This window comes from Epargyreus clarus, unplaced genomic scaffold (genome assembly GCF_041222505.1).
Source record: "Epargyreus clarus isolate Ecla_fem2 unplaced genomic scaffold, WU_Ecla_fem_2.2 ptg000023l, whole genome shotgun sequence".
NCBI classification, from domain to species: domain Eukaryota; kingdom Metazoa; phylum Arthropoda; class Insecta; order Lepidoptera; family Hesperiidae; genus Epargyreus; species Epargyreus clarus.
The window spans coordinates 359,664-376,226 of record NW_027332230.1 but is presented as its reverse complement, the minus strand read 5'-3'; the positions used below and the strand labels follow the sequence as shown (position 1 = coordinate 376,226).

General features: G+C 36.0%; 1 protein-coding gene across 4 annotated transcripts in view; it reads left to right on the top strand.

Annotated features, from left to right (window-relative positions):
• Positions 1 to 786: 786 nt before the first annotated feature.
• Positions 787 to 16,563, top strand: part of LOC140751832 (protein SCAI-like) — a 194,805-nt gene continuing 179,028 nt past the window's right edge. For all 4 annotated transcript variants that reach the window (XR_012103385.1, XM_073085899.1, XM_073085900.1 and 1 more), the window contains exon 1: positions 787 to 1,572. The gene's annotated coding sequence lies outside the window, so the exon portion shown is untranslated. The remainder of the gene's footprint in view (positions 1,573 to 16,563) is intronic.

Sequence of the window (16,563 nt, the reverse complement as noted above, 5' to 3'; positions counted from 1 at the left end):
CCGCGATCTTTTTAAAAATGTCATCGCGTATTGCGTGGTATACGGCTGTTTGAATTCGGCTGCATCAAAACCGGAGTTACCATTTTTTTAAATCATTTTTATGCTTATTCATTTCATTTATTGCTTTCATTTTTATTCATTTGTACGCTTCCGCCAAAACTCGTAAAAAGTTACGCCGTAATTAATAAAAAAATAACGATCTACAAAAATCAAAGTAATGTCACAAGTTGTATCAGTTGATCATAATAGCACAGTAAAAGCTAAAATAGAAATAAATAAGACTATTATTTAAAATAATGACAACCTTATTATTCAACGGAGTTTAGGTAATTATTTTATCAACTAGGCTGAGTTTCCATACTGTTCCATATTTGTACTGTGGCTGCGCTTTGCCCAGCGAGATTGAGGTCGTTGAACTAGCGGCGCCCGTAGCAACCACACGAGATTTAAAGTGATAAATTTAAATCTCGTGTGGTTAAAGTGATAATTTAAACAATTTAAAATTATGTTTTAATTCTGTATGCAACATTTGAAATGCCCGCAATTAAAAAAAAAATATTTTCAAAAATTTGGATTTCCAGGGATTGAAGAATTTCATTGATTTAACTGATTATATAAAATAAGTTATCTTTTTTTCTTATAAAATAGGGTATTTGTAGGGAACAATTACAAAATTGATCCGTGAGATTCGATATGAAATATAGTGACGCACGCCCTATATAGGGTTCATTGAGCCCTAGAAAGGCTGCGCTTGGGTGGCAGCCGACCAGTCCTACCGGATGTGTCGGTGAGCTCGGAGGATCCGGGCTGCTGGAGCTCCGCATAGCCCGCGAAAAGTTAAATTCAAAAGAGTAAAGTAAAGTTATGGCGCGCGGAATAAATAGTGCGGTACTATTCGTGCGGGTAAAAAATAGTTAGCGCGGAGCGTGTTTAGTTTTCTATTTGTAGTCCGTGTACAAGTTATTTTCTATAATGATGATGTCTATAACAAGTGTAATTCGTTATTTTTGAGTATTTAACATTGTAAATTTAAATTCATATCGTGTTTGTTTTATAAAAATATTTAATGAGCCCAAGTATTCGAACTTAAAAACATCGAGCTTGTAACTTTCTTAACTGTGATCGCCAGAGTTGTACTTGAGAGTGGAGATTGAATTGAATTAGTATAATTAACCCTTGAACAATTACTTGAAAGTAATGAAGAAGTATCCCGTAAATACATGATGATTGAAACTAGCACTGTTAGAAAATGTTGCTTAAACTGACGAATAGTTAAAGATTTACCCAAGCCAGAAAAAAGTATTTTTGCTAACAGTCATTTTTAACGTAACTTCTGAAGTGAAGTGTGAGTTTTTGTGCAGTTTAAGTCAATCAAGCTAACATCATACAAAAGTAACAAGAGAGTTAATCGGAAAGCGTACTGAACAACTGATAATAGAAATAATTATCTATTGAAGATTCGCATCTGTGTCATGGAAGGCATTGGCACTGGAATTCATGGAAGTACCAAAAATTAAACTTTGCTGTGCTGTCGATTTCGCGCTTGCAGTTGAAGTAAAACCAGTAACAACAGTAAGTATTGAACAAATTTCGATCGGTACTCAAAGTGTAATAATAATTGTTCAAGTGCGAGTCGAACTTGCACAAGGAGGGTTCCGTACCACATATTTATTTTTAGTATTTGTTATCATAAATGCAATTAGAAAATATGAAGTGGTGAATATTAACTACATTGCGCCAATATGGATATTCAATACATATTAGATCCATTCGCTTTCTAACATCTAATTAAATTAATATTAAAATCAAACATAACTAAATTTGAATATAATTAAAAAAAAGTCACGTAAATATAAGTTTATATAAATAAGTCAATTTACAACTTAAAATTACCCTGAACTTAAATTTCGTTCAAAATTATTTTGAATTATAGCAGCACTTATTTATTTATTAAATACGTTTTTAAGTTTATTTTATAAAGTCCATGCAAGATTGAATAATATGGTATGTTATTATATATTATTATAATTGGTAATTGTTGCTCTTCCGTAAGAACTTAAACTGAAAAGGTGTACAAGTAGGCATTAACGTGGATCTATCTTTACGATAATCTTTTAGATTTTATTTTCAAGAATACAGTATTATATGTGTTGTGAAAAGTGAAGGAAATGATACTATTTTTGTTTTTAAATGTGGTTTACTAAAATCTCTTTAATTCAAATTAATAAATTGCAATATATATTGCTTGCATATTTTTGGCTCTAAAGCCCGCTCCACATTCTCGCGAGTATCTCGCGAGGACGCGAGAAAGGTACGAGAAACGTGAATGTGGAGTCGATTCTTGTATTCTTCTTTCCCGAGAAGCGTGATTTTGATCACTTTCTTGCCTTCTCGTTCTCTCGCTCGCCTGTTCTACGATCGGTGTCGGCAATTTGCCCACTTCAAAGGGTTTCTCGGGCCAGAAAAGAGAACGGGTCAGTATAGGTAGAGAGTGTAGATGCCTTCTCGGTTATCGCACAATTTTTTGGCGAGATTTCTCGGCGAGACTTCTCGCGTGAGTCTGTAGCTGGCTTTAGAATATTTTCAAGCAGAACTGATTTTGTGCAATACAAATTTAAAAGATTATAAAAATAACCCATAAATAACCGATCAAACACAATTCATAATTTGTTTTTTATCTTTAATTTAAGCGTAATTATAATAATTAATATGCAAATGCACATAACAACTACTTCTGCTTCCGTCGTCCTCGAGTGTGAGAACTGTACTGAGTGCCATCATCATCAAACAGAGCCATATCATGATTTCCATTTTTGTAAATAAGTCTATTAAAAATAATAATAATAAAGAACCCAAAATAGTACTTTGCGGTTCACCATTCGTTAGCCTTCCTTTTTATATATACATATTTCAAATGTCAAATTGCTCGCTTTCCGTTTAGCACGTTCGTTGCATTACGAGATCTATGAGAACTCTTGCGGGACTTCCGTATCTTGCGTCGACAAAAAATGTGATTTTCCACTCCTTGCTCTAACTTGTAAAGTTCTGTGTGTATGAGTAAGGCAAATATACATATTTGCTTCTTACTTAAAACTGAATTTAAGGACATAAAAAATAATTAGAGATTGATTAGGTCCCTGACGCACAGTAGTATAAGGTTTTTCATTCCTTGCGTTAGGAGACGTGTTAACACTCGTGGAATCGTAGGCCCGTATACGCACCAAAATAGGGCTACGGTATCCTCTGCATTATAATTAAAACGACCCATATTTATGCTTATATTTTTTCTTTAACCATAAAAAACCAAAGCCCCTCCCCTCTTCCCGCGCTCGCCGTCATTCCGCTAAGACGTGTTCACATAACTTCCCAAGTAATACATTCCTAAGTTTATAATTATGGAGAAATTAGCGTCCAGTGAAGTACTAAAACCACAGATCTGTATTTGTTTTGTACCCAATATAGGTCTGTGACTAAAACTTATTCGTCATTAATAGACATGGTTTGTCTACTTGAAACTAAAGTCGACAAACTTCAACAATTCGATTACTTTAAAGAACAATTGAGTACGGAGGTAGATCTGCGGCAAGCAAGCGACCCACAGGATCGAACGAGAAGTCACTTACAACAGCGACAGAAATTGTACAACCAATTATAGAGGCCGAACCAGTGAACCGCTGTTGTATCAAGTTCTAAGCCGGAGTCATCATTGCCGAGTGTTATAAACGATGCAGTTACGTATGACGAACAAAACGGCCAATGGATAGTGCTACAACGTCGTCGTAAGTACAGACGTGCAGCCATTCGCGGCACGGGCACAGGGTAAGTACCTATAGATAGATATCTAGAGATACTTATACTGTGCCCGTACTGATACTGTGGCACGGGTGAGTTTTAAGATAATCTTGCTTCTGTTGATCGAATGAGACGTATATGTCGGAGAAGGACGGCTCTCATCGACATCATTGATAGAATGTATGGGTTGTGTGGGCGTTGTCGTAGGGTAGATGCAGGCACAAACACAGTAATCACAATATTTATTGTTCTTAACATTTATAACTTCGGATTTACAAAGTAACTATACTATTACTATTACGTTACAAACAAAGGATTTGAGCAGCGGGTTCAAGGTAGTGACTACACGCTCCAAAACACAACAAAATAATGATCCACCTCGATTACTCACATCAGTTCTTATCCATGTTTCCCCACCGCGCGGCCACATACCTCGACTCCGCTAGAGACCTCTTAAAAGGCTATACTCTGATTCGACATCTAATACAATACAATACTGTTAGTAATACAATACAATGACTGTTAATTATAATTTAAAACAATATTCCCTTCGATTGATCAAGTATCAATAACATTACTAAAATACTAAAGTAACAGTAAGTCTAGCTATATTAAATAACTTCTATGTTCTATTCGACTCTTCCTCCGACATATATATGTGTGGTCCCTGAGTGTAGACAACACGCCAGAAAATGATGAAGGGTAAACCTTCTGAAGGAGTATATGATGTGCAAAAACTAGATTTAAAACACAAAAAATATGTCTAATTTGTTATAGCAGTGCAGAGAGTTCGAATTTTTCATGAATGCTACCAGCTGGCCACGAAATACTGAATTCAATTAATGGTTTTAAAGAAGCGAGCAAAGATCAACCGTCAAACTATAGTACAGTTGCATGTTAAAACAAATGGCGTAATTTATATATAACATACCAAAATGTTCGTGGCCTACGTAGTAAAACTGCTGATTTCAAGAATGCTATACTAAATATATATAACGCTCAAATATTATAGCTCTGACTGAAAAGTTTTTGTTGAGCTCTATAAGTGATGGTGAGCTCTTCCCGCCCGGGTACACAGTGCTACGTCAGGATAGATGTAACGATGTTGGTGGGGGAGGGGTACTACGAGTATTGGCGGTGCGCGAGTTATATCATATTATTAGACGAGTTTATGATATTGATGGCTTAATGCAGGACAAAGAGTCATTGTGCGCTGTTATTAGTTTTACAAATATTAAATTCACATGTAAAGTTGAGTACCTATATACCACCTAACGATAAGGATGAACAGTACATTAATATTTTTACAATTTTAGAAAATATAATAACTAAATTATCATCGAAAAAAATTCCGGTAGTAGGTGATTTCAATCTAAACTCTTGTATCCAAAGTATAAAAAATAAGTTTTCTTTGTTTTTAAAGTTTTGTAATCTCATTCAGCATAACAATGTTTATAATAAGAAAATAATGGTATGCTGGATCTCGGTTGCGTAGTGATAGTGTAAGAGTTACTGATGATGTTGACAACTCCAGCCCCAACATCAATAATTAATTATATGTACCACTATGTAAAATTGTATATTATTAACCCTTTAACAGATACAAATATGCACACGTATGGAGTTTCTTGCGCCGCTTCTTCTCCATAGCGAAACACCTTCCGAAGCACCATTTTCATTTCAACCTTGATTCAATTATTATCAAATATTAATGCTATAATTGGGTTACAATTTGGAAAGGTCCGGTCAAAAGAAGAGGAAGGGGACGCCCTGCAGAACGCTGGACAGATGAGATAAGGAAAATAGTGGGCACAGACTGGATAGAGAAATGGAAAGATAGAGGAAAATGGGGACGTCTGGAGGAGGCCTATAGCAAAGGGGCTTTAACTGTAGTGTGTGTAGGTTGATGTCTTTATTGTGACTCCCTTAATACTAAGCTTAACCTAACTTATATAACTGTGAGTCCTACACACACTACATAACTTAATAATTTTATTTCTCGTTTTTATTACTAAACTTTTATTATATGTATCTAGGTTAGGTTAAAGATAAATAAAAGGCTTATTATTATTATTAATACTAACATTAATTATCAGTAAGGAATTCGTGAATTGTATTAAATTGATATAATTACAACTTAAAAAATGTATCAAAATTAAATGTCAATTTGGAGATTTTATGATTCATGATGGTATGCGGTTGAGTGTGACTTATCTATTCTTAGTAACTTACATACCTCATCCATAGTTGCAGACATGAACTCTGTGCCGGGATCCGTCGTTATCATTCCCCTTGTCCCATACCTTAGAATGAAATTAGTTACGAATGCTCGTGCTACCCTAACTGCATCCTTGCGTTGTAGTGGATAAGCTTCAATTGGTATTTGGTGAGTTCACACTGTAGTGCGAGAATAGATTTATTACCTTCTACGTCGGTGTCTAGTGACCGTCAGAATGGCCAGTCACTACCCATATTTTACATCAAAATAATTACTAAAAGTTGATACCTAGTTGCTACTAGTTGCTATTAGTTGCTACTAATTGCTGCCTTCGATTAAAAAAGATAAAAAGGTTGTCAAAGGTTGTCATTTGTATGGAAAAAAAAGCAATGACATGGGCATTGTAGAATCGCTAGCGTTCTATTCTATCGTGTAACTTGGCTACGACTTTTCTACTTCGCTATTTTGATCACGTGATCATTGATAATTTCACATATTTTAGCGTTTCTACAGCGCATGCGACTGTAGAATGTCAACTTGGCTAGCCCCCCTGGCCAGTAGTATTTAGATTTAATGTTATTTATCATTCTTCGTACACCCGCGTGTCCGCTAGATGGTAATAAATGAAAATCATTAATTATTATAAGTTTTTCGCCTCGATCAGTCACTCTCCTTATTTTTTAACCGACTTCAAAAAGGAGGTGGTTATCAATTCGGCCGGTATCTTTTTTTTTTATGTATGTACACGAATTACTCCGCCGTTAGTGGACCGATTTTAATAATTCTTTTTTTATTATGTAGGGACGAGCTGGAAATTGGTCCCATTTAAATATGGTTAGGATCCATCGATGGGTTCTGGAGAAAATGAGGGGAACTCCTCCACCCGTGGAAATATAACAGCCATAACTTCGCCGTTTATGAACCTATTTTAATGCCTTTAATTTCGTGTGTGTACAATTGCTACAGTTGGTCCCATTTAAATATGATGAGGATCAGAGTGGGTTCTGGAGACAAAATATGTAACTCCTCAACCGATGGGAATAATTGAGTTGTGTTTAAAGATATTTGGTGTAGGTTCTAATGAAATTACAAAGCCAGTTCATCATTGACTATTTAAGGGTCTGATAATGTGGCTCGGAGACAAAATATGTAACTCCTCAACCGATGGGAATAATAGAGTTGTGTTTGAAGATATTTGGTGTAGGTTCTAATGGAATTGCAAAGCCAATTCATCATTGACTATTTAGCTAGGTTAGGTTGGAACATATTAGATAATATAAAACTAAGCGAGCAGGGCGCGGCAGCGCCCTGCGAGCGGGCGATTCCAATCAATGTAAATTCAGACCTTACCTTTTTCATGATCACGTTTTTACAATTTTATATTGTATTAATAAAAATGTTAGTATGTCATCACTGAAAAGGGTGAAAAAAAATTTTTAACAAAAAATACAACCGACTTCTATGTCACTACAAAGTAAAAAATAATTAAAATAAATGTTGGTTTACTACATATTTCTGAAGTCGGCGCTCACATTAGACACGCTGTTTACATCGTTATCCAACTAAATATATTGAATATGATATATGATAGAAGTCGGTTGTATTTTTTGTTAAAAAATTTTTCCTAGAATATGTATACGCGGACCGGTCCACATTTTAATTAATTTTATTTCTTCTATTAGTTAGTGACTTTATAAATAACGTGTTTTTTTATTTTTTTTTTCTGTTTACACAATGCATATTTCTTCTATATCTATATCTTTACAAAAATTACTTAACATACTCGCAAATACGCAATGCGTGAAGTGCGACATATACTTAAGGTTAATGTAAAGTATCCGGAGGCACGGCAGTGCCTCCGCAAGTCGAACAAAAAAAAAATTAAAAAGCGGCACGGTCGTAGTATTCTTTTCTCGAAGCAATTCAGGACATTTTCGATCCCCGCCAACTTTGTTCTAGGTAAAGCTAGAAGCCTAAATTTTTAGGAACTAAGCAAACATTGCACAAAGACAGTATATTTCAAATTTCATTCAAATTGAACCAGTAGTTTAAGAATTTCAAAATTCGTAATTTTGTCAGTCACTCACTGACTGACTGACCGATCATCAAAAGTATTACTTCTAGCAGACATGGAAACTTCAAATTTAGAATATAATAAGTGTTTAACATATTAACCAAGTAAAAACTAAAATATTTTGCTTTTTCAATCCAGTTTGCTAGTTAGACCAACTACGTAAATAACTTTGTATCCCATATAAATATATAGGATTGCAAAGTTACATATGCAGTTAATGAATCAATGTACCCGTATATGTATAATATAATGTACCAATAGGTGTAAATACATAGGTACCTAGACTCTGGCGGACTAAGGGGGGAGGAGGGAGCGTAAGGGGCGGTCCGCTCCAGGCCCCCGGTCCCGGGGGCCCCCAAAACAAGATGTCATTAGCTAAAAATATGGTCACCGAAATCGTATTTGTCGGCGAATAATCAACGAGACATTTGTAATTTTGTAAAAATAAAATCAACTTTTTCAGTGGAGGCCCCGTTCAACTTCCGCCCCGGGCCTCCGACGACCTTATGTCACCTCTGTACCTAGATATGCTGAAGGGTAACTAAATCCTGTAAAGTATTAAGTAGACTAAATAGCTCGAACTTGTTATAAAAATTTTACAATTTAGCGACTAACACATTGTTTTTTCGGGAAGAATGTTTCGGTATTATATAGGATTGGTTTGATTAGGTTGGAACGTAAAAGAAAATACGAAACGAATCGAACAGGCCACGAAAGCGTCCTGCGAGTATAGTTCCAAGTGAGTTTTACAATTGATAAAAATGTTATGTAAATTTCCAAAAAACTTTCGAGTGCAGCAGTAAATGCCGCACATTAGTTTCAGTTAATTCTCTGTTAAGCTTGAGTACACTGACAATATTTATAGTAGATGAGAGATAACATAAAAAGTAGTACCGAAAAAAAAGAGGAAAACCATAAGAACTACAAAAATAGGAAAGGGAGAGAGCGGGCTTTAAGAACATCCGTTGCTGGTATTCAAGTAGTAGAATTACCGGAACGGAAAAAGTATTTTTATTTTATTTTTTATTTTATTTTATTCGGAAAACATACAGTGCTTTAAAACTAAGTTACTTACAATATAATTACATACTACACCATTTAATAGTTTTCGCATATTTTGTATGACTACAAAAATAAATGAGATGCCATCAAAAACATATATCGTTAAAAAAACTAGCAAGTCTCACAACTTAGTATTTCTACCGTAAAAAGTTGTGAGATCCATGTATTTGCAAGTCAGTTAATTTATTCAGTCCCTACTAAGGGAACTTCTGTCTAAAATTATGTCTATATGTGATAGTGATAAAAGTCATTTAGGATTAATACCAATATATTTTGTTTTCAGTTTGGTTCATGATACTCGTATGTTATGTTTATAATGATAGTGACAATTATCTGACGAATAGTATTTTTTCGGTAAAAAATTACCTACGTAAATGAAACTTTTAAAACTTCTTAGAGTATTTAAAGTAATATTATTTCGATAAAAATATACCTATGTAAATGATCTCATTTCAATGAAATAATATGAAAAAAATAAATTATAAGGCTTTTTAGAGTATTTAAAGTAGAATATGTCAACAATTTTTATCACATAAAGTATCAAGCAATCTTAAAATACAATTTTACTAGTATTAAACAAAAGAGACTAGTAATATTATGTTGTGCAAATTTGATTTGCGATATTTGATTGATTAATTATTAAGAATTCTTTAAAACACTAAAGAGAATATAAGAATCTCATTGGATTTTAAGAGGGTTATTAAATATTTAATAAAAATCTGTTCTGCTATAAATAATATAACAAACAGATTATAGAAAATAACAAATAAAAATAAAAAAAAGATAGTTTATTGCTTTCAAATGGAGTCTACAAAACAAGTGGCAAGGGCCCCTGTACTGGGTTGAAAAACCTGTGTTACTGGGTACCCCGCTCTTCCAAACAAGGCGATATTAACAATTCGAAATCTTTGTTTTGTGAAAATTGTAGTCGAGAAAAAATATATGAATGGAATGGAACAATGGAGTTAAGGTATGTTATAAAAGTGTGTGAGATTATTTAAAAAAGGTAATTGTAATTAATAGAAGTCTATTCTACTATGGATCAATTAGAAGTAAAATCGTTTATTTGAAAAAACATACAATATACTAAAGGGATAAAAATAATTAAGGTGAAGAAGCAAAAAACGGTAACGAAAGTAACGGTGACGGATGACTGTACTTTGATATTTTTAATGAGAAATGATTGAGAAAAATTACAATAGAACAATACCTTTGGACAAAGATTCAAGAAATTTAATTAACTAGTATATCTTCATGTTATATCTTTTTGTTTTGAAGAGGTATATAACTTCTGCATTCACCCAGGGTTGACTGGAAGAACTGACTGCCATCAGGCATTGTTTGCCCTTTTGTAGCTTAACTTACTGTTAGTGTTACAATAAATAAATAAATAATTTTAAAAATCATATCAAGTTACATAACTTACAATTTTTTATATACACACATACATACTTAAGATTTAAAATGTATTGAAATATATGACATTTGTCATACGACAATTAGTTAATCGTCCCAGTCTTAATGGTACTTGTTAATAAGTAACGCTAAAAAAGGATTGGCTATAAAATATTATAACGATTGATTAAAAAAAATGTTAAAAGTGTCATATAAGAGAGTTATAAATCTATAGAGGTCACAATTTAATAGGCCCAGTTTGACACATGCCATCCTAATGTCATAAAATTTTTGAACTAACTTTGTATGAACGTATAACACGTAATTGGAAAGTCAAATACTTCTAAACATACAATTACGAAATAATTTATTAACAAGAATAATTAGTAAAATCTATAAATTGTATTACACATTTTACTTCAATTAAAATGTGCCCAGAAACCAATTTATCCTAAATCAAAAAGTATCATAGGGCATCGTTGCAATGTTATATCAGTCGGGTAATTTAGCAGTTTACGACATTATTTACGGCTACAGCTTGCGGCTTCAAACCATTCGGAAGAAACCATAATCGATTAACTTTCAAATAATCCAACCCTAAAATTACCAATAATTATTTTTTATCGCTTTTTCATCATAACAATAATAAAATAATCGAGACTTTGTTCCTTAGTGAATGTTAAAATGAAAAAAATAAATACGGGTTACGATTTAATCTTATGAAAATGATTAAATTTTTAAATGACGAAATAATTTATTTTCATTTCTCTTTTTTATTAAATCTTAAGATGATTTAGATAAATACTAAACAAATATTCTGTTTAAAAAATATTAAGTAATCTATACAGTATGATATGGAGTTATAATCGATTTGTAGTAAAAATCGGTTTCTTTGGTTATCGATTTGTTTGGCACATGCTTAGTGTCGTAGCGATGGCATGTGTCAAACTGGGCCTATTAAATTGTGACGACTATAGAGACCAAATAGTGAAACTTTCTGGCCGAATAGTATAAAATATAAACTCACCGATTTAATTAAAAAATCGGTGTTTTAAAGTAAAATACCTGTTTAGCTTCTATAAGTCGACTAAGTAAAATTGAATCATACATATACAGCAGCTTTTTAGGGATCAGTACCTAAAGGATGAAAACGGAACCCTACAGAAATCTTAGTAGACTTCGCTGTCTGTCCGTCTGTCCGTGTGTCACAGGGCTCTATCGCTGGAACCGTAATAGATAGACATTTTACATTCTTACAGAGAATGCATAACTGTGGCCGCTATAACAACAAATACTAAAAATAAAAAAAAGTTGAAAACAAAAAGGGGTCCCCATACAACAAACTGCTATTCGATATTTCTCCAACCAACTTTTGAACCGTTACAGGTAGACAGTCCAAACTTTCACAATGCTTTAATGGCTGCTGCAATATTAAATACATATATATGTCGGCGCTCTATATATTTCGTTTGATAACAGCGTAAACAGCGTGTCCAATATGAGCGCCGACTTCAGAAATATGTACTAAACCAACATTTATTTCAATTATTTTTTACTTTGTAGTGACATAGAAGTCGGTTTTTTTTTTTGTTAAATTTTTTTTTTAGCCTTTTTAGAGATGATATGCTAACGTATGTATTAATATTATGTAAAATTGTATGAAGGTGATCATGAATAAAGGTAAGGTCTGAATTCATACGGATTGGACCCACCCGCTCGCAGGGCGCTGCCGCGCCCTTCTCGCTTAGTTTTATATTGTCTTATATGTTCCAACCTAACCTAACCAATTCAATACGAAACACTATAGGCGAGGCTTTATGAGATACTAATTATTGGCTAGGTTAGGTAGGAACAGATAAGTAAATAAATCAAACTAGGTGGTAAAACTCTGCGAGTGAACCGGTCCAATTTACCTTAATTCAATAGTTAAGAAAAGAAAAAGGAGTTGAAGGTCAAATTTTTCATCATATGTCTCTGTCTAGCAACTTCATTACAACAAATGTATATTCTATATACTTAACATGGGAGGCACATCTGCATCATCAGGATTGAAGAATTGAAGGTCATATCTTCCATCATATGTCTCTACTCATGACCTCATCATATATTCGTAAGCTCCAAATGCCTAACTTGTATGATTGAGGCAGGAGGCACTTCTGCATTATCAGAGTTGAAGAGTAGAAGGTCAAATTTTCCATCATATATCTCTACCTATCAACCTTATTGAATATTCATAAGCATCAAATGGCTAACTTGTATGGTTGAGGCAGGAGGCACCTCTGCATTATCAGAGTTGAAGAGTAGAAGGTCAAATTTTCCATCATATATCTCAACTTATCGATTTTATTAAATATCCATAAGTTCCAAATGCCTAACTTGTATGGTTGAGGCAGGAGGCACTTCTGCATTACCAGGGTTGAAGAGTTGAAGGTCAAATTTTCCATCATATCATGTTAACCTAGATACTCAATGTTCATTTTAAGTTTCATGAGAATTGAGTGGGCAGAAGGTAAGTTGTCATAAAATATGTAAAAAGCAGGGGTAGTGATGATGAGTTCCACCCCATAACTTAAATTCTAATCATCAGAGCATACTAATGTTAAGGTAGGAAAGTACCGCAACGAAACTCCCTTTCATATGAAAAAAAGAAAATTAAAATTGGTTAAGAAATATTCGACTTATTCAAGTTTATATGAAATCGGGTTTTTCCACTTTTCCGGGAAAACTGGCGGAAATTTTCAAATTTCCTCGAAATGGGACCCCCTGTGAAACTAGCCACATACAATGGTGTATAAATCATGTCGATCGGTCGCGGCATCGTGAAAAAATCGCCGAACAAACATAAAAAAAAAAAAAAAAAAAAATATATACGGTCGAATTGAGAAACCTCCTCCTTTTTTGAAGTCGGTTAAAAATGAAAATGTTAGTTGTACGGAACCCGCGATGTGCGGGTTTGACTTGCACTTGGCCAATTATTAGTAACGCGCAGATTCGTGGGCCATAAGGAAAAGTCGCGGGCCACACACCACCCGTGGGTGTCGGGTTGCCGACCGCTGGTGTTGCATATTACCTTTCAGAAATTTGTTGATAAAGTATTTACGTAGGAATGTTTTTGAAATTCTACTAAGGAGGTAAAAGAAGTATGTATACGGGAATCTTTTAGGTTCGAAGTTAGAAACGTGAAATTTCAGATAACGTCTATTTAGACAAAAACACGACAACGTGGACGGGTGCAAATTTCATATATGATAATGCGTAATTTTATTCAAATTGGCCTACATTTTGGTACTTTCATCACAACTACTTTGGACACACTGCGTGCCAACATTATTGAACCCTGGAAAGAACCCCATATAACACAGACGGTCACTATGGAATAGTGTAAATAATAATTATTGTATCCTACATGAAACTTATATTTTAAAGAAAGTTTCATTACAGTCCACTAATTAGAGTTTTAGTGTATGTTTCTGAAGAAACCTTGACCAATTTAGGTACACAGTGACGAAAAAAAAGCTTTTATTAATGAAATATTAATACTACTTTATCGTTAAAATTGTTAAAGGTACAAATTTACGATAACAGTTATTTGTATGTCATATCAATTTTTTTTACGCGGGCGAAGCCGCGGGTTCTGCTATAGAGCGATATATAACGTCGATAATGACCCCCGCCTCGCCACTCTGAGAGGCGATTATGTAAGGCTTCCGGAGGCCGACAGCGGTTTCGATCCGAGGCTTCTGCTCAACGGACCATCCTGCCCTTCCCAATTCTTCGCTGAGATACTTAGCGACACAGTCATGGCGTAATATACGGCCGCCGTGCGTTCTATGGCATTGTTGGATGGTGTGCGCCGTCGTCTCCCTAACCATGCAGCCAGCACGGCAGTTCAACTCCGACTCACGTCCCGTCCTACGACCCCTTGTATTTCGAAACCTAGAGGGTAGTGAGTTTATGTGGGTCTGAACGCACTGGATGTAGTCGCGGCCGTTTAGGTCCCCCATTCGTTTTGAGATCCATTAATTGGATGCTGGGACTTTCGTCGACTCTTTGAGCTCAAATCCGTCGACTGATTGATGTAGTGTGTCTCGCCAACACTGAACCTCTAATCGCTGTTGCGACTTTAGGGGGGCCTTCTTGATGTTTTCGAGGGCCTTTTTTAAGTCCTGCTCGATTGTGACGGATCCAGCAGATGTCATCTCTACTCCCAGATAGCGCCAGTGTTCCTCGCTTTCCACCTGCCTAAGCCAACGACGGCCGAGCTTGAAGCTCCTCGTCGTGACGTAGTGCGGCTTCTTGCGTTTCCCATCCGGCACCATCGAGAGCACGGAGGTCTTCTCCCGGTTGAGCTGGAGTCCCATCATCTCCCCCGTCCTCGCCACAGCGTCGATCGCCGCCTGCATTACCACTTTCGAACTTGCAAGCAGGACTAGGTCGTTAGCATAGACCAGAGCCGAGACTCGCTCCCCTTCCAGCCTATAACCAACTTCCTTTGGCAGTGATGCCAGGACGACGTCGAGCGCCATATTGAATAGTAAGGGCGACAACGGATCTCCTTGACGAACCCCCCTGCCTACCACTACAGGCTCGCTGCGGTCATTACCCACGGCTAAGGTGGTCTGTGCCGTGTCGTACAAACGCGCGATATAATCGCAGAAGGCCCCAGGCAGGCCCTTCTTCCTCAGGACGTTGACCAGCGCACATGCGACACTGTGTCGAACCCCTTCGCGAAGTCGAGCACTGCGATGTGACACTCCCGCAATTTCTTCCTGTAGTCCCCCAGCACAGCGTCCGGCTCAGCCGAATTCTCGAGTGTGCCGTCGACGCGAACGAATCCGCGCTGTCGTGCATCCGGGGGGCAACAAACCTCCTTCCGTCGCGCCAGGAGAGCATGCATATGCCGAAGTGGTACCGACGCGATGGAAATCGGACGGTAGTCACCCGGCCCAGCCGGCTCATCCCTGTTCTGCGCAAAGACCGTTCGGCATTGCCGCAGTGGCAGAGGGATCTCGCCTCCACTCATCCAGGAGTTGAAAATTTCCACCTGAGTCTTTGCTGGAACTGTACGCCAGTCCTCCTGACGTATACCGTCCGGCCCTGGCGCCGATCTCAGGTCAACAGATATAAAATAAACGGGGGTATGCCAGGACCGCAACTGGCGCGAGTAGCCTACCTAAACGGTGGGTGTGCTAGGACCGCATAGCGCGAGCAGCCTACCTAAACGGTGGGTGTGCTAGGACCGCATAGCGCGAGCAGCCTACCTAAACGGTGGGTGTGCTAGGACCGCATAGCGCGAGCAGCCTACCTAAACGGTGGGTGTGCTAGGACCGCAAGTCATGTAAAATGACGAAATAAAATTTGGCACAAGCAGCCTACCTTAATGTGGGTGTGCTAAGACCGCACAGGTAAAAGTATTAAAGAAACAAAAAAAAAGAAGTTTAAGGTATGAGTAAGTTACCAAAAACAACAAACGGAAATATAACTGCCCAAAGACTACAAAAAAAATGGAAATGTTAAGTTGATGAATTTAAACAACTGGATGTGAACCGCAGTTATAAAATGAATTAAAAAGCTTGTGGATCAGAGATGCCACGAGAACCTAATCAAATAAACAAGCGGACACTGAATTTTTAAGAATTAAAAGTAAATTAAATGAAAACTTCAATGGGAAATAAAAATAAAATCATGCCAATCAATAAAATGTCAGAGCATGAATATTTGAAGATATTGAAAGCTTGCTAATATGAGTTTAATTTCAGGGGGGCTAGCCATGTTACAAACTTTGCATTCTATTCGTTGTCTATTCTATTCGTTAGCTAATGTCATTCTACATATTATATGATAAGTCTATGGTTAGCTATCACATTTACATCAATTAGGCGTCAAATACAATATCGTCTGGTTTCTACACCAGACGAAATAGCTACATGGTAATGATTAATTATTTAATAGTAATATTACAATATATCATCATAATATAAATAAAAAAATATACCATATTTTAAAGCACATGTATTTAATT